This window comes from Euprymna scolopes, chromosome 33, assembly GCF_053919585.1.
Source record: "Euprymna scolopes isolate OS-2025 chromosome 33, ASM5391958v1, whole genome shotgun sequence".
Taxonomy (NCBI): domain Eukaryota; kingdom Metazoa; phylum Mollusca; class Cephalopoda; order Sepiida; family Sepiolidae; genus Euprymna; species Euprymna scolopes.
In genome coordinates, this window is record NC_136514.1 from 5,890,564 (window position 1) to 5,915,636 (window position 25,073).

Genomic DNA, 25,073 nt, shown 5'->3' on the forward strand with positions numbered 1-25,073 from the left:
ACCAGGGTCGTTTTTTAACATGGAGAAAAGGAACAAAAATAAAAATTGTCTCAGTCGTGAAGGATTTCTCCTCCACTGACAGAGAACAAGAAATTGAAGTGCAGCATCTGAAGAACAGATACTACACTTTGATCTTGTCCCGAAGGCCAATTTTTTTTATAGGTTCTAACGTCTCTTTCTCTCTTTGACTCCGCCATGACATCATCTCACTTTGTGATGTAATCCACTGTGCACAGATTTTTATCCAGCTAGGGATTTTTATCCTCGGCCCCCAAAATCAAGAGACACTTGAGCATTACTGTAATGACCTGGTTCATGATGATTTTGCGATGTAATTCTGGTCCTGTGCAGTTCTAGGAGGTCCATCCTCCCAAGCTTTTCCTTCTCTCTTTGAGAGGAGGTTAGTTTATTGCTAATCGCCTGAGACGCCCTCACCGGGGAATGTTGACGGGGCTGTCCAGACACTTTTTGTAGGCGAGAGTGCCCCTCTTTCGGGGTGCTGACTTCTCAATCCTACTTCGGACCTTGCTGTGGGAGAGAACTAAATACCTCCACTTTGCACAGATACAAATAAGGAAGCAAGTTCACCAATCATTTATGACGTCATAAAGAATCTCTTTTATTCTACCTGTTTTAATGGATGACATCATCTTTCATTGTGCCTCATCTGTATCCATACAAGTCAGATAATAAGCAAGCTAATTCCACAGAGTTTTATATAGAGAAATAAAAAGGAACAAACCGAGTTATGTGTTCATCAACATTTCGTCTTTATTTCGAGACTTCCTCTGGATGAGTGAGATTGAGAAAACATAAAAACCAGAACAAATATTTTAAAATTTTTTCATGTGAAAAGTGTGACGCTGTTCTATTTCAGAAATGGAAAAAGACGTTGGAAATTCAAAAAAGGAGGAGAGCTTGCGTTGTTAAAGAGAGGGAGATTTGTAATAACGTCATATAGTTGTTAATATGTTTTTAAAAGGATATAACGCAGTTAATATTCTTTCTCGAAAAAAAATGTCTGTTAAAATTCAAATATAGGTGTGTAACAGAAATGAAATGATTGTATTTTTGTTATGTAATTTATTGATTGAGATGATATGTATTCATTATTATAGGATGTTTCTGTGGTGTGAGAAGGTTAACCGGTATCTACAATTAAATTATGTTCTTTTAATAAAAGTTTATTTATTAATGGCGCTGCATTACAGAGACCTCCACATTGTTTAATTGTGTTTGAATTTGCGATAAGCGCCGATTCAAGAAAGGTTTATATATATATATATATATATATATATATATATATATATATATATATATATATATATATATATATATATATATATAATGAAATAAGAATTACAATTAAGTTTACCAAGATAATCCAAGATGGCAAATCTAAAGTATATTATAAATATTAAAGAGTTAATATTTATAAAGTAATCTCAACCAGATATAAAAGCTCAATAAAAACAAATAGAGCTTATAATAAGAACAAGTAGTTGATAAATATATATATATATATACACTGCACTTTGGGGTAATTGCACCAAATCTGGGGGTAATTGCGCCAACTAAAAAAAGTGCTCTTTATATGTGTGGTTGCCAAAAGAACACTTTTAGCTAGTTGGCGCAATTACCCCAAAGTATGGTATAGAAAGCATAAAACACTCGTGTTTGTAGGTATAAAAATAATTATTTATAATTATTATCCCCTTGAAAAAGAAAGTTCTTCAAGTTGAGCACTGTTTTGAAAAATCAAGGTGGTCTTATGTGAGATTGCAGTTTCCAGTCGTTTGATCACTATTGACCGTCTTAATGTTCTATTCGTATTTTGCACTTGTTATTTCCCTTAATTTTCATAGCGGTTGATAATGGCCTAGAGGTAACGTTCCTAGCAAATGGAGTCAAAAATAACATTGAAGCTGGGTTCGAATCTCCTGAACAGTAGCAATTGTCACTTCCTGCACTGATGATTGCGAAAGCATGAAACACGAATGTTTGTGGGTATAAGCGTGATTTTTCATAAATATAGATACATTCAAGCAAACATTATTAAATGCAACAGAAATACGTTTATGATTCGTTATTTTTTATTTTTTCGATTTTCCATATAATTTTTTTTTTATATAACAAAATCGAAAATATTAATGAAGGCTCCATAATTGTTACTGTCACGAGCGCTTTCGATTCGTCCACGAATCATCTTCAGGTGTTGAGGAAGTAAAAGTGAGAAAGAAGTGAAAATGAAAATTAAGAAGTGAAAAGTAAAATATACATTAAACCGCGTCAGGTGATAATAAGTTAAAATATATAAAGTCGACGAGAAATCGATTAAAATATAGGTCGATAAAAAAATTAGAGTATCAAAATCAGCAAGTTCGTGGGCATTATTGGCTATATATTATTTAATATATTTGGCGCACCCATTCCCCCATTATTTGTCACTAGCAAATATATTATTCTCTCATTTGATGACGTCATTGTGAACGAACAAATAATACACTGACCTCCAAAAGAGGAAGTAATTACTGAGAGGATAGTATCATAATGAACACCCCCCCTCTTACTCAAAAAGGAGGAGTTAATACCAGGGAGGATGATTATACATTAAATTTATGCACAAAACTGATCCCCCATTCTAAAATAAAAAAAATAATTGGTTTTGTTTGTTTTTTTCTCTTGTCTGCCAAGTTTTTCAGAGTGTTCACATGTAATCGCCTAAAAGAAGTAGAATCCTACTAAGAGTGGGGAAGTGATTTAACCGAGGGTGTAGAACTATAAATTTGTAACGTTATAGAAGGCGTTCTCATTTAGTTATGCCAAATAGATGCAATACTTTGAACTCACTTTCTTCTTTTCTTAGAGACACTTTTATTTCCTGTTCGTGCTTACCATTCTACATAACAAATTTACACAAGGGTTTCACCAGCTAGAGGAAATACATTGTCGGCTGCTCTCTGCTCCTATTGTCTATGCTGTCACGTCTTTCCCACTCCACTCTCTCTACCTTACTGCCCTGCAGCTATCTCCGCGTGACGTCACCAATCCTGCTACTTCCTACAAATTTAAATATTTAGTAAGGGTTTATTTGCAAAGAAAAATATTATGTTAGATTGTACTGACAAACCACTGACGCTAGACACTCGAAGATAGTGTCTAAGAGCCATTTAAGTGTGGAAATCACTCCACACAAGCTTGGAACCTCTTGATTTGAAAAAAAAAAAAAGGTAAAAATAATAGCTAACGATAAGCGTTAGTTAGAGACTAACAACAGATAACAGCAATTCTTCCCTTTTGTCAGAATAACAAATTTATACAGGGCTGTCACCGGCTAGCGGGAATACATTGTTGTCTGCTTTCTGCTCTCTGCTCCTGCTGCTCATGCCGTCACGTCTTTTCCACTCCACTCTCTCTACTGCTATTTTCGCGTGACGTCACCAGTCCTGCTACCTCCTACTGCTCCTCTCTCTATTTCACTGTAGGACTGTTGTCTATGCGACATCACCTCACATTATGGTACAAATTTACCATGGCAAATGTGGTTCAATTCTGTCCAGTAGCTTTGCAACATTGCAAATACAGTATATCACAAAAGTGAGTACACTCCTCACATTTCTGCAGACATTTAAAAAAAAATTTTTTATTCAATTTTCACCCCAAACAAGGCACATTGCCACTTTGAAGTAGGGGGCTACTATCGGGGACATAATTTGCGGGGGCATTATGAAGGACGATGAGTAGAAAGATGTTTGTTCACATTACACTTGAACTTCTGCATATCTGTACAGTTGGGAAAGCAGAATCCCAGAAGGGAGTTCCAAAGACTTGCAGTTCTGGGGAAGAAACTATTGGAGTAAAAGGCTTTCTTACACCTAGGGATCTCTACTGTAAAGGGGTGGGACTTAGTTGCTTGTCGGGTTTGTCGGGGGTAGTCACGTCAAGGAGGTACAAGTGCTTGTAGTTCGTCAGAGCAGCCACCATTAAAATATTTGTAGAACAGGCAGAGGGATGCAACATTTTGTCAGTGGGACAGAGGCTGAAGCCTGGATGACAGTTCAGGACCTATCAGGTTGGCGACTCTCTTTTGAACCCTGTCCAGGAGTGAGAGACAAGCAGCAGATGCACCAGCCCAAATGTGACAACAGTACTCCATACATGGGCGAATGGCGGCCTTATAGAGGTACAAGATACTTTCAGGTGTAAGTAATTTTCTAGCACGATGGAGAGAGCCCACCTTCCTTGCAGCAGCCTTGGAAATGCTCTCAATGTATATATTCCAGTTCATGTTCCCTGTAAATGTAAGCATTAAAAGCTAAACCCCTTCCAACAAAAGTGAGACATTTAAGTATATCTCTTTATGGGACAAAACTGACAAAATGACACTTCGACACAATGAAAGGTAGTCTGTGTGCAGCTTATATATATATGTCAGTGACCAGTATGAAAGATCCTCAGAAAGTTCTTTGCCATGTGGTGCCATGTTGAGACTGTCAGTGACAGAGAGGGTGTGAGAGATGCACTAGAAATTTGAACATACCTGCTCTCTATGCATTCACAGGCCTAGTGATACCAATGAGTCATGAGATTTTGGTGGGAAAATGACAAGCAGTACTCAATTTGGACATTTAGCGGTGTAGTTTCTTCAGGGGTGGTACTCACTTTTGTTGGAAGGAGTTTAGCTTTTAATGCTTACATTTTGAGTTATTTTGAGGGAAAATAAATAAACTCCGTTATATAAACTGTACACGGACTACTTTTTATTGTGCCAAAGTATCGTTTTGTCGGTGTTGGACCATGAAAAGATATACTTAAATATCTGCAGAAATGTGAGGAAGTGTACTCACTTTTGTGATGCACTGTAAGTGACTAGCAAGACAGACACTGACCTGGTGCTACCAGATCAGGCTGTCTGAAGATATTGGCTTCCTGAGACAAAATGCACCTAACATTGATGCCTTTTGTTTTTCTATTTCCTTTTTGCAAAACTTAATTTTGTTCTGCAAAACCAAAACCAAAAACAACAAACCACTTCCCCCCCCTTTTTTTTCTTCCCATTTCCCTTTTCTCTTTCTATCTCCCCCACTTCTTGACTGATTTCCTAACTGAAAATGTACCAAACATTAATACTGTAACCCTTTTTCTCTCTCCCATTGCAAAACTCATTCATGTTCTGCAGGTGAGGGAAGAAAAACGATAAAAATCCACTATAAAACAACCAAACCAAACGCTACATACTATCGATTGAAGATACAACGAGCTTGAAGAAACAAAACCTTCTACAAAATAACTGAATGCAACATGAATACTATTTCCAAAATAACTGGATTCGGCATTAAATAACCCGAAAAGGGTTGTGATGCCATAAAACAAAACAAACAAACCAAGCAAGTCTGTTGCCAAGGTCGCTGAAAAGATGGTGGGATCCTTCTACCGCTCCAGAAAATATCTCACTACTGATGCAATTCTCTATCTATATAAAAGCCAAGTACATCCAAGGATGGAATACTCCTGCCATATTTGGCCAGGAGCTGCAAAAAACAGCCTATCCTGCCTTGACAGAGTACAAAATAGACTTCGTGGCTTAGTGGGGGATGCCCTTTTCTCTACCCTGCAACCTCTCTCCCACAGAAGAAACGTTGCAAGCCTATCCTTGTTTTATTGTTATTTCCATGGCAGGTGCTCGTCTGAACTCCAATCTCTGGTCCCCCCTCGCCAATCTTTTACGAAAAACACCCGTCTAGCCGAATCCACTGTGAAAAATTTCCCCCACTCTTTATCTGTGCCTAAATCAAAACGTGGATTCCATGAACAAAGCTTCTTTCTTAGAACTGCAACGCCTGTGGAACTCTGGTTCATCTGCCTGCTTCCCACCTGACTACAACTTGGATGTCTTCAAGTCCAACGTTAACAAATTCCTAATGAACCGCCCCCTTAAGTAAACACTTCATCAAATCTCCACACTAACGTAATGTACTTACAATAACCCTTATCCCTGAGTGGCTTCCGGGCCTTGATAAGTGGTGACCACTGTGTAAAAAAAAAAAAAAAAAAAGCAGACATTGCTCCATTATAATATAGGTCCTGCAGACGTTCACCTTTTACCCCCCCCCCTGCATAACTTTGTAAAATGAAGAAGCAACAAAATACCTAAAGTTTTGTTGTAATGTGGTTTGTTTTACACGGATTGATTTCTTACATAACAGACTGTAAAATATTATAATTATTGGAGTGACAAGTTCGACTTTTACGCATGTCTACACTAGTTGATCTCCACATAAACTGTAAGACTATCTTTTATAATAATCTGTAAGAAAAGGATTGACAAAAAAGGGTAAACAAGATCCTTCTATATACAATATATTATGTATATTTATTTGTACGACATACACAGTTAGGTGTAGGTTGCCAGAAGTTAATATAGCAAATAGAAAGAAAGTATATAGTAATAATAAATGCTGGTTGTTGAAAGTCTTTTTTAAATTCTAAAATAATATTATCATGCACGTCTGAAAGTTGAACACATACTTGCCGAAGGGAAAACTTTCTGAAAATATTGCAACACGGATATGCTACTTGACCACCTGATGAAAGTAAGAACATATATATATATATATATATATATATATATATATATATACACATATGGTGATCAAGGTCTGGTGTGGACATGTGTTAAAAGCACATAGACGTCTTAGCGTCATACTGTGCTTCTCCCAGACAAATCAACCCCACGTGTACGTCGTGACCACTGCCACACAGACGGGGCTCTGATGACCAGCGAGTGTCCTGCACCATATAACTAGACCTTCACTGCCTTCTGCCTTGTGGACCAAGGTTTTTGTAACCAAAGGCTAAGGGTAAGATAATCCATACAGAAACCTCCAGAAGAGCTTAGGCCCTGTCAGCTGCGGCATACATGACCCACCAGCGTGTGGAGTATGCTCTGGTGCCCAGCAACCTAAGTCCCAGTCATGGATCAAATGGCATGGTGGGTGGAGAGGGCTCCCGTAAGCCGTGGTGAAGGCAAACTCTCTAGGAGAAGGAAAACCCTGATATAAAACCTGCAGCGACTGCTGCTTCCAATGATGTTGATTGCTCTTCTTTTTGGTTCAATGTGGCAGTTGTTTAGAGAGTGGAAAGTCTTTCCTCAATATAAAAAGCTTCATATGCAATGGAATACACACTTTGCAATCACTGTGTATCTCGATAACAAAAAAGCTGGCTGTAGCCTAAAATGGCAAATGGATATTCAATGAGGATTGATGTAGATATGAGCGTGAATGGCAATAAAGGCTCTGGAACTTCCAGAGTCTGGCCTGGTAGGTGTTCAGGGCACCACAGCTTGGACCCGGTCATCAGTGGATGTGCTGGACTATAGAAGGTTCATAGAGGTGACCGTCTGGCACGTGCTGCTAGTTGTACTCATGTTTGTGTCATTTGAGCCAGAGATATATTAAGTAATGGCAATACTCGAGAACAAGTTGTTGCCATCATATATATATATATATATATATATATATATATATATATATATATATATATAATGAATAAATGACAAAAGTCTATATTCAAAGTTTATGATGTTGACCATCTTACAATTTATTCCTTTAATTCAGTTGACATTTACAATTCTTGACAGTATGTTTCATAGCACAAAATCATTCACTTAATTATTATATTAATCAGTGAATCTATTTTGCCCTTAACTCATCAGAAGAAATAGCAACTATAAATTCACTTTTTTTTTCAATCCATTTTTTTCCTAAATTAAAAATGTAATGTAAACAAATAATAAGGTCATTTGTAGCTTCTCTTCCAATTTTAAGATTTTTTAATCGTGTTTATAGAGCAGAGACAGACACACAACGTCTCTTCTGTGGGAACAAATGTTCTGGGATGAGAAAAGGGCATCACCTACTAGGTTTTGAAGCTGATTTTGAACTCTATCGAGGCAAGATAGGGCACGCTGAGCAGCTCCTGCCCAAATGTGGCAACAGTATTCCATTTTAGGATGTATTTGAAAAAAATTAAAAGAATCGCTTTTAGAATTGGGAATTGTAAAGTGTCAGCAAGATGACGTATATTTGGAAACACACTCGTTGCCGGGAATGTCTTGTTTAAGTAGCCTCCTCTCGCCTCTCATGCAAGTAGGTGAGTCTACTTCTATGGGGGTGTGACACCAAGACTACTCCGGTCTTGTAACTGAGTGTCTTGGGTTTGATTCCACCTCTACAGGAATAAGGGTAAAATTTTTCCGATACTGATTCCGATTCCAATATCTCAAAAATTTGGACTTTTTTTGATTCCCCAATTCTAATTAATCAACTCAACATGAGTTCAAATCCTATTGAAATTCATTGTTTTCACTTGCATATTAATATTGTTGGAAAAGATATCAACACTTTATTTCTTTCCGGCTTTGAGAGAAATTGCAACTTGCGTAAGTATCGTTGCATAATTAAATAATCCAAAAGGGTTGATATGCAATAACGCAGATTAAGTTTCAGAAATCTTGAGAGGAGGATTAAAAATTTGTGCTATTTGGATAATTTGGACTATTAATGAAAATTATGGAAAAAAATATTCCAATGTAATGGAAATTGAAAATGAAAAAAAAAAAAAGTTATTTTCGTCTTCATTTCAAGACTTCCTTGGTATGAAATAAAGCACAGACACATATTTGCAAATATCTATTATATATTAATATATATATATAGATTTAATAAATATGAGTACATCCGGGTTTCTCCTCCTTACAAGAATATGATTGGTTGGTTAAGCCAGAAATACCGACATCAAGGTCAGACGCCAAAAATGTATTCCACAAGCCTCATGCTTATACTGTAGGAAAACCTACTCAGCTACTTCAAACAAATATATCCTTATCATGCCGCATTATATATATATATATATATATATATATCCGTTATGAATTCCGTACATTCTCGAGCTTTTTGAAGAAATTCTTCAACGTTTATCTTTACAGACGGAACAGGAAAATAATGTGGTACGGCCATGTCACATGCTTACATTTTTCACTGGCTTGCTTTCCACAATATGGTCGTCTTCAAGTCTAATGTAAACAAGTTCTTTTTTACCCACTTTCCACGAACTAACGATCACTATGCTGTCATCTCAGTGACCACCATACGCTCATAAACACTTATCCTCGAGTGACCTTCAGACTTTGATAAGTGGTGACTCCCTTGTAAAAAAACAAAAAAAAAAACTGCGTATGTGTGCAAGTTTAAAGAGAGAAATAGGCTGGGCTCAGAAGAAAGAGGGGGGTGGGGAGAAGCAGGGTGAAAACAATAGAGGGGGAAAGAAAGAGAGATAGATGTTTTAATAGAAATATGTTCCCGTCCCCTAGCAAATGCCGGGTAACCGTGCTAGTTTCTATATAATTCCGTTTTTGTCCAAAACTGATAACCTTCCTCGATTTTACCCAGCTGAATATCATTGCTACAGCCAGCCACGCAAACAGTCATCAACAGTCACGTACATTCTTCAACCGCATGTGATTGTTGGGTCATATATGCAGACATAGCAGCGTGTACACCCAACACCGTTTATTTCCTTTTCCTTAGACACACAAAACAGAGACAGCTAAATAAATAAAGCCTTAAAGATTTTTTTATTGAAAGTACTGAATTTCAGTCTGGATCTAAAATGGAAGCCAGTGCTAGTGTACGAAAGGGATACCATATTTCTGGCCTCTTTCTGGCATCGAAAAATTTAGGTCACGTGATATAAGATGACCGGTAGAACATCAAATGACAGCCTCCTCTTTTTTTAAATTTTGTTTTATTATCCTTTTTGATTTTTTAAAATCCTTTTTAATTTTGAAAAAATCTTTTTAGACTTTTTTTTTTTTATCCTTTTTGATTTTTTAAAAATCTTTTTTGAACGGTTTTAAAAGTTGAACAGAAATAAAATTAAAAAAAAATAGGGAAAAGAAAACAATTGAAATAATTTGCAGGTTAATACCTTGAAAGAAACTACAAATATGAAATTAATCACATTTGCATTTTAAAAAAAGTAATTAAACAGTTAGTGACAGTTTATAGGGATTCAAAATGATTATGAAAGTAGGAAACATTTCCAGACTATTTTTTTTGTACAGGCATTTAAAATTGTCATAGGTTCTTGAAAATTCAGTATGTATTGTTATTGCTATACAGCTTTGTATAAATTGTATAAAATTATGACATTAATTGTTCTTTAATAAATGTCGAAAAATTATTGGATTGTAAAAATCTTCCAAAACTTTCAATCTTTTAATCAATTGGTGATTTTCGAAGAATTTTAAAGCTTTGAAAGATTTGTTGTTCGACAGTTTAAATGCATCTAAATTCCTTTTGAAGAATCATGAAGTAATTCTTTTTTTTTCCAACTGAAAGCAAAATATTAAAATGACTGACTAATTTACTAAGAAACAGAAATGCATTCTGGTGGATTTAATTTTATAATTTTATATATATATATATATATATATATATATATATATATATATATATATGTATATATGTATGTATATATATATTTCTTTATATACTCATCAATGAGAAGAGTAACATTCTTTGAAAGTTCGCGTAATAAGGACTTTGTAAATTGTTTTTTTTTGAGTATTCAGTCGAACAATAAATTTTGATTGTAAAGTTCAACTTACAGTTTTAATTTTCTTTCTCTTATATATATAAGATTTCCTTGGATTTTACTTGTGCAAATGGAAATTCAATTAACTTTCTTGAAGTTATATATTTGGATTTTACTGTCACTGGATTATTTATCTTCCACCAGACTATCCATTCACGTGTAATTACCTTTTTCTTCACCATATTCCCTCTGCTTCACTTTTTTGTTATCAAGTAAGATCTTTGACTTACTTGTTGTTTCATCAAATACTTTTGCATGCAAAATCCGATCCCGCATTTTGCTAATTCCTACCCTCTGATGAGAAGGAAAGTATTTCTTTGAAACTCCGTGGATTAAGGAATATCCAGTTATCTAGTATTTCCTTTTCAGATTAAATATGTTTTTAACTCTTTTTGAAAGTGTTTTTTAACATGTTTTATTAACTGTTTGCTCATATATATATATATATATATATATATATATATATATATATATATATTACAAACTGATTTAATGAAGTAATAAGTAAAACAAATATTAATTCAGTTCTTGTAGTGGCGAAAACACACACACACTTGTCTTATTTTATTAACATATAAAGTTGAGTGAAAAGGCAAACAAACAAAACTAATAAAACGGACATTAGTGTCGGTTGGTGTCACACAAACTAGCTGTGATGAGTCAAGAAGGATGGAAAAAGCACTGATCAGACCTCCACTAAAAGTGTGCAAAGAGTACTGGGACCTTGAGGAGGCTTATTGCCGCCTATATCCCAGTGAAGAATAATGGCCACTGTCAACTAAAAATCAATGGTAAGGGGCTGTTGCGATAATGCAAATTCGTATGCAAAGGTTACCAAAAAGAGTTGGAGCAAACTGGTGCATACTGCGATAGCAGTGTCAGAAGTCGCCATTAAAAATGTGTGATAAAAACTTGAACTTACTATTTTTCGAAGCTTATAACTACTTGAAAAATGTAATTTAAACCCTAATTTTTTTTCAATAAAAGTAGCAAAGATCAAAATTTAAAATAATAACAGGTTTAATAGCAAAATATGCAATATTTGTTTGTTTTTTTAAATTGGTTTTCTTTAAAAAAGATTTCAAGAAAATCAACGAATTTTAACTTACTTCGAATATAATAAATATATATAAATTCCAAAAAATCACTTACGTATAAAAATACTAATCAATGGGTACTTCCATTCTTCATTGTTAAGAATTTAGTCATATTTATATTCCATGTACTTTTTAAATAAAAGAATTTTTTAAGCAAGGATAAAAAAATACCGCGATTTTAAATTGTCATATCAGATGGTCATAGAGCGGATTTGTCTCCCTTTCTTCCAGTTGAGAACTACGGTGGCCTAAAAGCGCTATAATTAATCTCTCCTTTCTATTTTTGACATGTGTTTGCTGTTAACAAAAGTTAGTCAATATGTGTCATATGTGTTTAAAAAAATGATAACATTCACTCATAAGTAAGTTTACTCGACAAATTTTCCATTTTTTTTTCTCTTAAAGAAATACATGAGATTTTGATTTAAAATATTTTATTTCTTTATGGAATAAATTTTAAAAATATCTAAAATAAAACAACATTGAATGAAATAGAAAAAATTAATGTAAGTGTTGAATATTTACTTTACTATATTTTCAAAATATGAGGCTCCACTTAAAAAAAATCAACATGTTTTTTTTTTTTTTTTAAAGAATTTAAACTTTTTACTTTACAGTTAAATTTGCACATAACTATTCCTTTGTTTTTGTTTTAAATTAGATTATTTTATTTATTAATCTTTTATCTTCAATTTGTGATATCTAAACATTAGGTGAGAAAATTAATTATTTTCATTTTAATAGACAGTTCAAAATGGGGGGGGGAAAAAAAAAAGAGAAACGTTTGTCTAGAATATTATATTCGGTTTATTGGAAAGAGCATAAAATTTCACATTAAACCTGTAAATATCGTAAAAATTGAACATATAGAATAATTTTGATAGATTTTTAAAGTGAAAAAATTGAAAAAAAATTTAACTCGTAAAATTCAATTCAATTCATTACGTGGAAAAAATGGCTGCATGAGCGCGCGCATGCACTTTGTAAACACTTTTTTTTTTTTTAAATAAAAAAATCATATTTCTATTTAATTAAAAAAAAAAAAATCATATTTCTATTTAATCTAAAAAAAAAACAAAAAAACTTTGATATTTTATTTTGGAAGTATATTCCATAAAGAAATTAAACAACCCACTTTTAAAAGAGAAATTACGAGTTTTGTATATTTTATTCGCAGTTTTGTGTTAAGGGTGTCAAAAATTCCCCCAAAATTCTGACACACCTAATACTGCGAATCTGGCAAGACTTGTTGTTACCCAGAGGCCAGGGAACATTATTAGTTATTAATAGTGAATAATCTCTGATGATGACCTAATGACAGAACTTCTAGTGAGTAAAATAAATAAATAAATAAATAGATGATGATGATGATGATGAAGAAGAAGAAGAAGAAGAAGAAGAAGAAGAAGAAGAAGAAAAAGGCAAACCTACAGACAAAACAAACAAGACTCGAAATGAGATATTCCAACAGTCCCTATACTATAATTGAAGCATTTTTTTTTATTTCGTTGAATGATGCCAATTTACTTTTGTAAAACAAAGAAAAACTATTTAAAAATAAAAAATAAAACATTATCTATAAATGATATTAAAAAATATATTTCAAGTCACATGCGTGGACGTTCGTACATTTGTCGTGGGCACAGACCATATATCCTGTCACATTTTTTTTATTAGTGAAGCAATATCCCCCTCTCCCTCCTACCTATCCCCTTCTCTTTTCCTTAAGAACACACGCATCCCCCTCTTCCCCCCCCCCGATGATGTAGTTACGTGACGTGTTTAGATTACAAGGGTTTCACAATCGGCCTTATCTATATATAAACTTAAGTGTTGAAGCTGTATGTTTGTCCGCTTTTATAAGGATTTCCCATTCAAGCAAAAGGAGTGCTCGTGTAAAACAGTGATGTTTTAAGCCAAAGTATTTCAAGTGAAAATATAATTACGCACCTACGTGTCATGTCGAAATTAGTATAAATTCATAAAATTACGAAAAATGATTCAGTAAAAGATGCGGCAGATGTATTTCTAAAAAATAAATAACTCTTCCAAATTAAAACATCCGATGAAACTAAAAATCGATAAACTCGATAAATTTTATTTTTACTTATAATTATTTTTCTATTGAATCATTTTTCATAATTTTTGAAATTTACACTAATTTCGACATGACACGTAAGTACGCGATAATGTTTTCGCCCGAAATGAGTTGGTTTAACACATCACTGTTCTAGTGTTCTACACAAGCATCCACAAAAGATCATACGTCGCGCAACAGTTTAAGTCATCGTATTCCTTGGATGGTTTACAACTAGCCAAAGTTTTTCCTGCACAATTTTAAAATAAACACTTATTGGTTGGGATTACCAACTTAGAAGGAAATACTGATTTTAAAAAGAATCTATGTCCGGTATTAATTTATAAATAAAACAAAATTTAAACAATTGGAGATATTTTAAGTAGAATGTTCCCTCTCTCTCCTTCGAGGGTAAATATGGTATTGCGATGGTTGCTAGTTAAGAGTACCTATTTACTATGCCTCCCCACGGGACAGAGTTAGACACCAGAGTCGTTTTTTAACGTGGAGAAAAGGTACAAAAATAAAGATTGTCTCAGTCGTGAAGGATTTCTCCTCCACCGAAAGAGAACAAGAAATAGAAGTGCAGCATCTGAAGAACAGATACTACACTTTGAGGTATTTATTTGCTCCCCCACTGAACAAATTAGGCACAAGGCCGATTTTTGAAGTGAGGAGTGAAGGAGAAATGGGGACCAACTCCCCGGGGAGTAGGGGAGCTGGATAGTGACAATTGGTATGAAGGGTTGCCCCTACATTGACCAAGGTCTTATATGTGGGGTTTCCCCCACATATGGTCTTTGCTTGCAGTATCTGCCGGAACAGATACTACACTTTGATCTTGTCTTTATTTATTTGCTTCCCCACTCAGCAAATTAGGCAGGAGGCCGTTTTTTAATGTGGAGATAGGGGGAAGGGGGAGGGAAAGGGGGATCCAGCTCCCGAGAAGAGGGAAGTGGGAGCTGGATTAGAAACTGTTGGTATGAAGGGTTGCCCCTTCAGTGACCAAGGTCAGATATGTGGGGTTACCCCCACATATGGTCTTTGCTAGTCATAGCTGGTCTGTGCTAGTCATAGCTTTGCAGTATCTGCCGGAACAGATGGTATTTATTTGCTCCCCCACCGAGCAAATTAGGCACAGGGCCGATTTTTAATGTGAGGAGCGAAGGGAGGGGGAAGGGAAAAAGGGGACCAGCTCCCGAGAGGTGGGAAATGGGAGCTGGTTAAAGGTCAGGCATGTGGGGTTGCCCCAACATCTGGTCTTTGCTAGTCATAGCTGGTCTTTGCTAGTCATAGCTTGCAGTATCTGCCGGAACAGATGGTATTTATTTGCTCCCCCACCGAGCAAATTAGGCACAAGGCCAATTTTTATTGTGAGGAGTCAAGGGAGGGGGAAGGGAAAAAGGGGACCAGCTCCCGAGAGGTGGGAAATGGGAGCTGGTTAAAGGTCAGGCATGTGGGGTTGCCCCCACATCTGGTCTTTGCTACTCATAGCTTGCAGTATCTGCCGGAACAGATGGTATTTATTTGCTCCCCCACCGAGCAAATTAGGCACAAGGCCGATTTTTAATGTGAGGAGTGAAGGGGAAATGGGGACCAACTCCCCGGGGAGTAGGGGAGCTGGATGGTGACAATTGGTATGAAGGGTTGCCCCTACATTGACCAAGGTCTTATATGTGAGGTTGCCCACACATATGGTCTTTGCTTGCAGTATCTGCCGGAACAGATGGTATTTATTTGCTCCCCCACCGAGCAAATTAGGCACAAGGCCGATTTTTAATGTGAGGAGTGAAGGGAGGGGAAAGGGAAAAAGGGGACCAGCTCCCGAGAGGTGGGAAATTGGAGCTGGTTAAAGGTCAGGCATGTGGAGTTGCCCCCACATCTGGTCTTTGCTAGTCATAGCTAGTCATAGCTAGTCATAGCCTGCAGCATCTGCCGGAACAGATGGTATTTATTTGCTCCCCCACCGAGCAAATTAGGCACAAGGCCGATTTTTAATGTGAGGAGTGAAGGGAGGGGGAAGGGAAAAAGGGGACCAGCTCCCGAGAGGTGGGAAATGGGAGCTGGTTAAAGGTCAGGCATGTGGGGTTGCCCCCACATCTGGTCTTTGCTAGTCATAGCTAGTCATAGCTTGCAGTATCTGCCGGAACAGATGGTATTTATTTGCTCCCCCACTGAGCAAATTAGGCACAAGGCCGTTTTTAATGTGAGGTAAAAACCAGCTCCCCTAAAAGTAGGCAAAAAGGGGGCACTCTGGTTACCAAAAATAATAATTGTCCCAGTATAGAGGGTTTCCCCTCCATTGACTGGTACAAATTATCTTAAGTGCAGCATCTGCCGGAACAGATGGTGTTTATTTGCTCCCCCACTGAGCAAATTAGGCACAAGGCCGTTTTTAATGTGAGGTAAAAACCAGCTCCCCTAAAAGGGGTCACTCTGGTTACCAAAAATAATAATTGTCCCAGTATAGAGGGTTTCCCCTCCATTGACTGGTACAAATTATCTTAAGTGCAGCATCTGCCGGAACAGATGGTATTTATTTGCTCCCCCACCGAGCAAATTAGGCACAAGGCCGATTTTTAATGTGAGGAGTGAAGGGAGGGGGAAGGGAAAAAGGGGACCAGCTCCCGAGAGGTGGGAAATGGGAGCTGGTTAAAGGTCAGGCATGTGGGGTTGCCCCCACATCTGGTCTTTGCTAGTCAAAGCTTGCAGTATCTGCCGGAACAGATACTACACTTTGATCCTGGCCCGAAGGCCAAGGAGGATGGAAAGAAAATGACAACCGTTCCATTCACTCCCGATGGCCTTGTGTCTAATTCATCATATCACATTTTTGAAAACAAATGATTAAAAAATGTATCTGTTCTGTTCACAGTAAAAAAAAAAAAAAGAAAAGAAAAGAAAAAGAAATCTTTCTAAACTGAGGCAATTGGAGGGAGATGGATACCCCATCCGGCAAATACACACATTATTAAAATCCCACCTTAGGTTAATATCAACTTTAAGGGAATCCTAAAATATGCCGTTCGGCACTGCTTCAAAACACCTTATCACATAAAAACCTCTTTGTTCTAATCTGGAGTGCCTCTTTTGGGGGAATTGAATTTTCCTTATATTAAAAATCGATATTATTTATCATGTTGTATTCGTAGGAAGGCAAGTAGATAGAGTCTTTAATTTTAAAGTCATTATTTTTTGTAACCATTATTTTTTTTACATTTCTTGGAGATCAAATAGTTTTCCGACGAATTACGGAAAAAGTGACATAATGTCGGAAGATGGGGGTGGAATTAAAAAGCCAATGCAGAAGAGGTGCGTCCACTCTGGTCAACAAAAATGCCTGTGCAGTCCGATCAACAGTATTTACTTCCTTTCCACCAGAAGAAGATGTGACGAAAGGTGAGGAGAGTCAAGCCAACGCTTCTAAAGGAAAACCACTCTGGGTTATAAAAAAATTGCTTGGGCAGCCCTATCAGCATTTCATGGTTTGCAATGGGGAGCGGTATTACATGGGCACAATATTCCATTCAAAAATTTAAATATTTCCGATTTGCATAGCAGCTGATCAATAATCAGTAGACACTGCAAGATTCCCTGAATTTCCATTTCTTCTTAACACTTCTTAAGCTTAAGCCTTAAAGTCTCAGACATTTTCTGTAATCAAAATCATGTAATGGATTTGGATTAAAATTGCAATAAAGATTCTAAATATAAGGTTTAATAGCATTATATCTAGATTCTGATTTAAATAAGGACGCTTAAAAATGGTGCAAAACTGTTCGGTACAGGGAATTAATTTTATCCATCATGGGGTGGGTATTTTTCGAGCTACCTGATAAAAGAAAAATCTAATCAGAGTAGGAACATTTCAAACAGTTGAAAGCTTGAATTATTTTAAACAATTAGTATTTATTAATTTTACTTATTTCCGATTAATAAAATTAAAATTTCATAAATAGATTTAAGTCGACATAATTTTAAAAGCCAATTATTATTTGTTATTGTTGTACCATGTTATTTACAATAAATAATGTATGTGTAATATATATATATATTATAGCTTAATGCGTAAGAGGAAAAGAGAGTTCGATTCCACAAGAAGAGACTTATCTGGATAATGCCAAGCTCAACAATTATCATTGGAGAACAACAGGAGTATGAAATGCAGTCACAAAACTATATATTGGTGGATATAGATTGGTTCATTTATTGAATAATGGAATACAAATTTAGGCTTCGAAATGCCTTGATATAAAGAGTCCCTTCTAGCCCCCAAATTTTGCTTGTATTCCACTATTCAATAAATGAACCAATCTATATCCACCAATATAGTTTTGTGACTTGATTTCATACTCCTGTTGTTCTAATATATATATATATATATATATATATATATATATATATATATATATGATGGACTCTCCTGTAAATTTCAACATATGAGCTTCTGCCACAACAACTAAGTTGCTTGTAAATCCACACAGATGATTTGTTTATAGTGGTGAGTGCTTTGTGTAGAACCAATCACACTTTTGAAGAAACCTTCTCAATCATCAATAGCTATGACTTAAGAAAGATTACCTGAAAGTACTTCTTTCAAACTACTCGGCTTAACATTCACAGGGAACATGAGCTGAAACAGATACATTGAGAGCATTGCTAAGGCTACTGCGAAGAAGGTGGGCTCTCTCTACCCTGCTAGAAAGCTACTTACGCCTGAAAGTATCTTGTATCTCTACAGGGTCACCATTTGCCCATGTATGAAGTATTTTTGTCACATTTGGGCTGGTGCATCTGCTACTAGTCTCTCGCTCATGGACAGGGTTCAAAAGAGAGTCGATAGGTTCTAAACTGTCATCAAAGCTTCAACCTCTGTCCCATCGATGAAATGTTGCATCCCTCTGCCTGTTCTACAAGTATTTTAATGGTGAATGCTTCAATGAACTACAAGCCCTTGTACCCACTCGACGTAACTATCCCTGACACACCTGACGAGCAGCAAAATCCCACCCCTACAGAGTAGAGATCCCTAGATGTAAGAAAACCTTCTACTCTAATAGTTTTTCCCCAGAACTGCTAGACTTTGGAACTCCCTTCCAGGTTACTGCGTTCCCAAACGTACTGACATGCAGAAGTTCAAGTGTAATGTGAACGGACATCTTGCTACTCATCTGTCTTCATAATATCCCTGCAACTTATGCCCCCGATAGTATCCCCTTGCATCAAAGTGGCACTGTGCCTTGTTTGGGGTGAAAATAGAAATTATAAAAAGCAAAAAAATAATTACTAACAACTGTCGGTGTAGATGACTGCCACAGGACAAAGTATACAGTCGACCACAGGTTTTTACATCAGAGTTACCTTTTAGATGTATGTCTTAACGAAGACTGGGGGTGCATCTCTCCCAGTGAATTAATGTGCCCCCCCTGGATACCAACCTGGAAATTTCTACGACCACGAGCATCTCGCAGTTTGTTTGTTTACATATAGGCGATTTGAGCACTGTAAAACTGGTGAACGGATGTTTGTTTAAATAGACATTCGGACAGGTTATTTGTGGGCATCGCTTCTGTGGTCGAGTGGGAAAACTGTCGACTGTCAACACGATGGTTCTAGGTTCCATCCTTGGCTTGGGAGAGGTGCTAATCTAGCGGCACTGATGAGTTGTGATACAACGAAACAGGACTGTATGCTGATGACTACAAATATATATATATATATATCAGTATCATACGGCATAATCATGTTGACACACCGATTCCCATCAGATCACCGAAGTTAAGCAACGTTGAGCCTGATTATTACTAAAATGGGTGACCAATTCGGGAAGTCCAGGTGCTGTATGTAGAAGGACGTTGACACCGCCCTGCAAAAGGTTGCAAAAACCCAACACTCATCTCCCCTAACGGCGATATACATGCGACTAGGGATCGCTTGTGAATTTCATACTCCCATGAAACTTCCTCCTTTGGAGGAAGCCGGTTAAACCTTGAATAGGGTTGGTGCTGACTGCACACACACATATCAGTAGCGGTAGTTTGTTGTATTTCAAAAGTGACATGGAGTGAAGTATACTTAACATCTATGGCGTAAATGTGAGACAAACCCAATCACTTTCTTAAAATTCCTACTACAATTGACAAATATGTAGGCCACCCCAGCAGGTGGAAGTACTGGCTCCAACTTGCACAATATCTTGCCCGTCTACAACTGTACATTTTTTTCCTAACAGCATTTGCTGCATCAGTGACTACTTACTTCCAAAACACGGTCTTCATCCTTTTCTCTCCAGTTATCATACTCATCGATGTTCTTTTGATGCTCTCTTGGACTCGTCTTTGTAGCGTCGTTATTTTGCTACAGCTTTTCTTGAGCCTTTATCATATATACTAGCAGGTCGTCTGGCGTTGCCCAGTTGTAAGATATACATAAATATTGTATTTTAAATAATGCAGAATTCTTATTTAAAATAAACAGAAATAATCCAGGTATTAAACGTAACATTAAATTCCTTTTAAAGAATGAACTAAAAAAAACTGTAAAGAAACTGAGACATGTGCATGCGAGTATTATGTTTTTTTCTAAACTGACACATATGTCGACCACCTCAGCAGGTGGAGGTACTGGTTCCAGCTTGCACAATCTCTTGTCCATCCACAACTGTACATTTCTTTTCCTAACGTCATCTACTGTGCCAGCCACCACTACCACCTTCTTCCAAGACACTGATCTTCATCCTTTTCTCTCCCGTTATCATATTTTCAGATGCTTTTTAGATATCTCTTGAACACGTCTTTGTAGCGTAGTCATAGTGATCATTTCTTCAACTCTAGGTATTTCCAGAACTTGGAAATTTGATAAATGGTCTTTCCACGGGATGTTTATTAGTTGTTGAAAATGTCTCTGTTATACCTTTTCAAGTCTCTTTATATACTGTCTGTAGTGGGTCTATGTTTCCAAGCTGAACAGAAATGTTGGAATTACAATCGCTCTGTAAACTTTTATCCTGGTTTTCAGATGGATTCCACTTTGGTCCGGCAGGTGACTTCTCAGTTTCCCAGATGTTGAAGCTGCAGATTGAATTCTTTTTGATATTCCACATCTATAGTTACATTGTTGGAGATGGTAGATTGATGGAGATGGAGTATGTGAACTTGTCTCCTTCAGTCAATGGTGTGCTATTTTATGAAAACTTCTTGAGGATTCAACTTTATATTATGTGTATATTGGATTAGAACTTCTGTTTTCTTGATTGTGAATTTGAATTGTTCTGATGCTTCAGCAAAGGCTGTTAGTAGATTTTGTATTGCTTGAAGATTGCGAATCACAAATGCCGAATTGTCTGCAAGGAGAAGGAGAAGCTTTTGCATCAGTTGTTCCTGTGATTTATTCTTTACTTTCAGATGCCTGAGGTTGAAAAGGTCTCCGTCACTTCTGGTTCGAATGTAAAGATAACCAAGTTCAAAGAAAATAGTAAATAAAGTCGGTGCAAGAATGCATCCTTATTTTATGTTATGTAAAGTGGTTCGGAATATCCATTGCCACAGCAGATTTTGGCGGTCATACTATCATGAAAGCTGCATAGCACTTTGTTGAAGGTTAGTGGGCAAAGCTGTGAAACATGTCAAAAACCTTGCTGAAGTCTACAAAGGTCTACAAGAGATTGATGTTATTCAGCAGATTTTTCTTGTAGTTGGCGCAGTGTGAATATCATACCTCGGATAGATCTGTTTGCTCTGAATCCACAATGGCTCTCAGGAAAAAGTCTTCAGCCAGGGACTGTAGTCGAAATGATAGAGTTTTTGCTAATATCTTTTCTGCTAGAAGTGAAATTCCTCTATGATTTACACATTCTGTACAGTCTCCTTTTCTTTTGTATATCATCACGATGGTGGCATTCTTAAAATCCTGGAAGACTTCTGCTGTCATTGATCACATGTTACAGGACAATTGCAATGATTCATTTTTCAACATTGGTCCGCTGTGTTTCCAGACTCCCGGTGGTATACCATCTGGACCCAATGCTTTTCTGCACTTTTCACTTTTGATGACCATGTCCAATTCTTCTGCGGTTGGTGGCTCGTCCTTGTGATACCTGAAAGGTAATTGTGGGTTGTTGTTGGCACTTTTACCGTGATGGTCTCTGGGTTTAGCAATAGGTTGAAGCGTTCTCTCCATCTTTCCATACTCTTGTGTTTCTCCGTGTAAAGAATGCTTCCATCATTACTCTTTACCAGGGTCAAGCATGCACCCTAAGGACAATATACTTGCTTCAAAGATACAAACAATGCTTTGGAGTCCTTTTGGTCTGCCAGATTCTGGATTTCGGTTGCCTTCTTAGTCCACCAGCCATTTTTCATACGTCACAGTATCTTTCGAAGTTTATTTTTTTTGCTCTTGTATTTGTTTCTTGTTGCTTTAGTACATCTACAGGATTATTATTCATTTTGTTGAATGATAATCCTGTAACATCTACTAGTTAGTGTGAAACAGCAAATTGTTTCTTACTGATAAATTCCGTAATTTCTTCACTGGATTCAGCAAACCAACTTGCGTGCCTCCTGGCAGCTTTGCCGAGAATGTTTGATGCAGCGTTATAGACTGCATTTTTTCAAGGTTTATCACTGTTCTTTGTTAGTGCCAGAAGATATTATAAAAGAATAAAGGAAAAGATAGGAAAGATAAGTGACAAAGTGGAGAAAGAAGGAAAAGGAGATAGAAAAATTAAATAAGGGATATGGAAATACGCATAAAAATAAAACAATCTGAAAGTAAAGGTAATAAGATCAAAAAACGTTTTGAATTCCAGATTTAAGAAAAGTTAAAAAAAAGTTCAAAAAGAATTAAAAAAAAAAAGTTCAAATTGTTCAAAAAAAGTTCAAAAATAAAAATAAAACATTCTTTAATGATCCTACATTACATATGCATTATCTTTCCGATCTACTCTTATATATTGTACCTATTTTTAATGTTTCTTTATTATTATTCTTAACCATATTATCCTATTACTTCATATCTATTTCATATCTAAATGTTATTTAGCCAGTTTTTATCTATATTTTACATTTTGTTTGATTCTGGCCCTTCTCCTCCACTGAGGAGAAGCATTTAGCTTCGAAATGCCATAACCTAAAGAGGTTTCTTTTTTCCCTCATTTTTCCCTTCAATTCAATTTTCACCCCAAACAAGGCACAGTGCCACTTTGAAGTAGGGGGCTACTATCGGGGACATAATTTGTGGGGGCATTATGAAGGGAAATGAGTAGCAAGATATTTGTTCACATTATACTTGAACTTCTGCAAATCAAAGCAGAATCCTGGAAGAGAGTTCCAAAGACTTGCAGTTCTGGGGAAGAAACTATTGGAGTAAAAGGGTTTCTTACATCTAGGGATCTCTACTGTAAAGGGGTGAGACTTAGTTGCTTGTTGGGTTTGTCGGGGGTGGTCACGTCGAGGAGGTACAAGTGCTTGCAGTTCGTCAAAGTATTCACCATTAAAGCATTTGTAGAACAGGCAGAGGAATGCAACATTTCATCGATGGGACAGAGGCTGAAGCTTAGATTACAGTTCAGGACCTTATTTCACACCCTCCTCTCTTACCTGTTTATGACTCCATCATTTTGTGACAAAACCGGATATCTGGTCTTTGAATAGATCGACTCGTTTGGCATAAATTGACACAATTTCACCTTTCTGGCCAAATCATAATCTAAGATACACTCTATACCCATGCTGGGATAACAGTAATAATAAGATCTCATTAAAGCATTTTCAGTAGCAGTAGTTGCCCCAGTTGTATAATGGTATAGAGATTGAAGCTTAGATGACAGTTAAGGACCTATTAGGTTGGCGACTCTCTTTTGAACCTTGTCCAGGAGTGAGAGACAAGCAGCAGATGCACCAGCCCAAATGTGACAACAGTACTCCATACATGGGCGAATGGTGGCCTTATAGAGGTACAGTATACTTTCAGGCATAAGTAATTTTCTAGCACGGTAGAGAGAGCCCACCTTCTTTGCAGTAGCCTTGGCAATGCTCTCAATATATATATATTCAAAACATCACATCAAAACACTAGGGTCTTTGGCCTTTTTTTTCTCCGTTAACTGTAAAATGCTCACAAAAACAATTGAATGTCCTGTTTTTGGGGGGTCACCCTGTATTTTAATTACTAAAATTCCTTTCGTGCATTCAAGTGGTGAATCATGGTAGCTCATTTAGTAGAACACCAAACTGCAGATGCTGGTGTCATGATTTCAATCCTAACCCACGCTGATGATGGCTGAAAGCTGGAAATATGCATGTCCATGGGTATACATTTTATGCATGTAATATATATATATATATATATATATATATATATATATATATATATATATATATATATATATATATATATATATATATATATAAAAGAAATAAAAATTACAATAAGTTTACCAAGGTAATCAAAATGGTAAACTTAAAATATATTATAAATATTAAAGAGTTAATATTTACAAATAAAGTAATCTCAACCGAAAAGGAAATAGAGCTTATAATATGAACAAATGATTAATAAAACATGTTAAAAAACATCTTGAAAAAGAGTTAAAAACATATTTAATTTTAAAAAGGAAGCACAAGATAAGTGGATAGTCCTTAATCCGCGGAGTTTCGAAGAAATACTCTCCTTCTCATCAGAGGGCAGGAATTAGCAAAATGCGGGATCGGATTTTGCATGTAAAAGTATTTAGTGAAGGGTAAAAAATCCAAGAATGGTAAAATCCAAACACGGTAGAATTAAAAATTTCCAATCCAACAGGTAAGTTTATATATATATATATATATATATATATATCTATATATATATATATATATAATATATATATATATATATATAATATATATATATATATATGCCACTATAAAATAATGTGGATCATTAAAGAAGAGCCAATAATACAAGAAAGGAAAAAATAGGGAGGATAGAAGAGGAAGTGGTGAAAGAAGGAGCGGAGATAAAAAGAGTAAATAGGGGATTCGGAAATACATATTTAAGTAGATAAAAATTAAATAAAATAAATAATAAATGGATGTGGACATCGGCTTTTAAAATCAAATTGATATATTTCAAAGTCAGAAAGAAAAGTTTAGAACGTAATTTAGTGAAGACTTGTTTTATTTTATTTTGTTGTGAAATATTAATGTAAATACAGATATTACTGGGCAACGCCAGGTTGGGACAGCCAGTATTATCTT

General features: G+C 36.1%; 1 protein-coding gene and 1 pseudogene across 1 annotated transcript in view; one reads left to right on the top strand and one right to left on the bottom strand.

The window, feature by feature from the left end:
- Positions 1–25,073, bottom strand: part of LOC145258123 (uncharacterized) — an 89,585-nt gene that overhangs the window by 57,015 nt on the left and 7,497 nt on the right. The gene's annotated exons all lie outside the window — the stretch shown is intronic.
- LOC145258582 (5S ribosomal RNA) lies at positions 19,562–19,680 on the top strand (annotated as a pseudogene).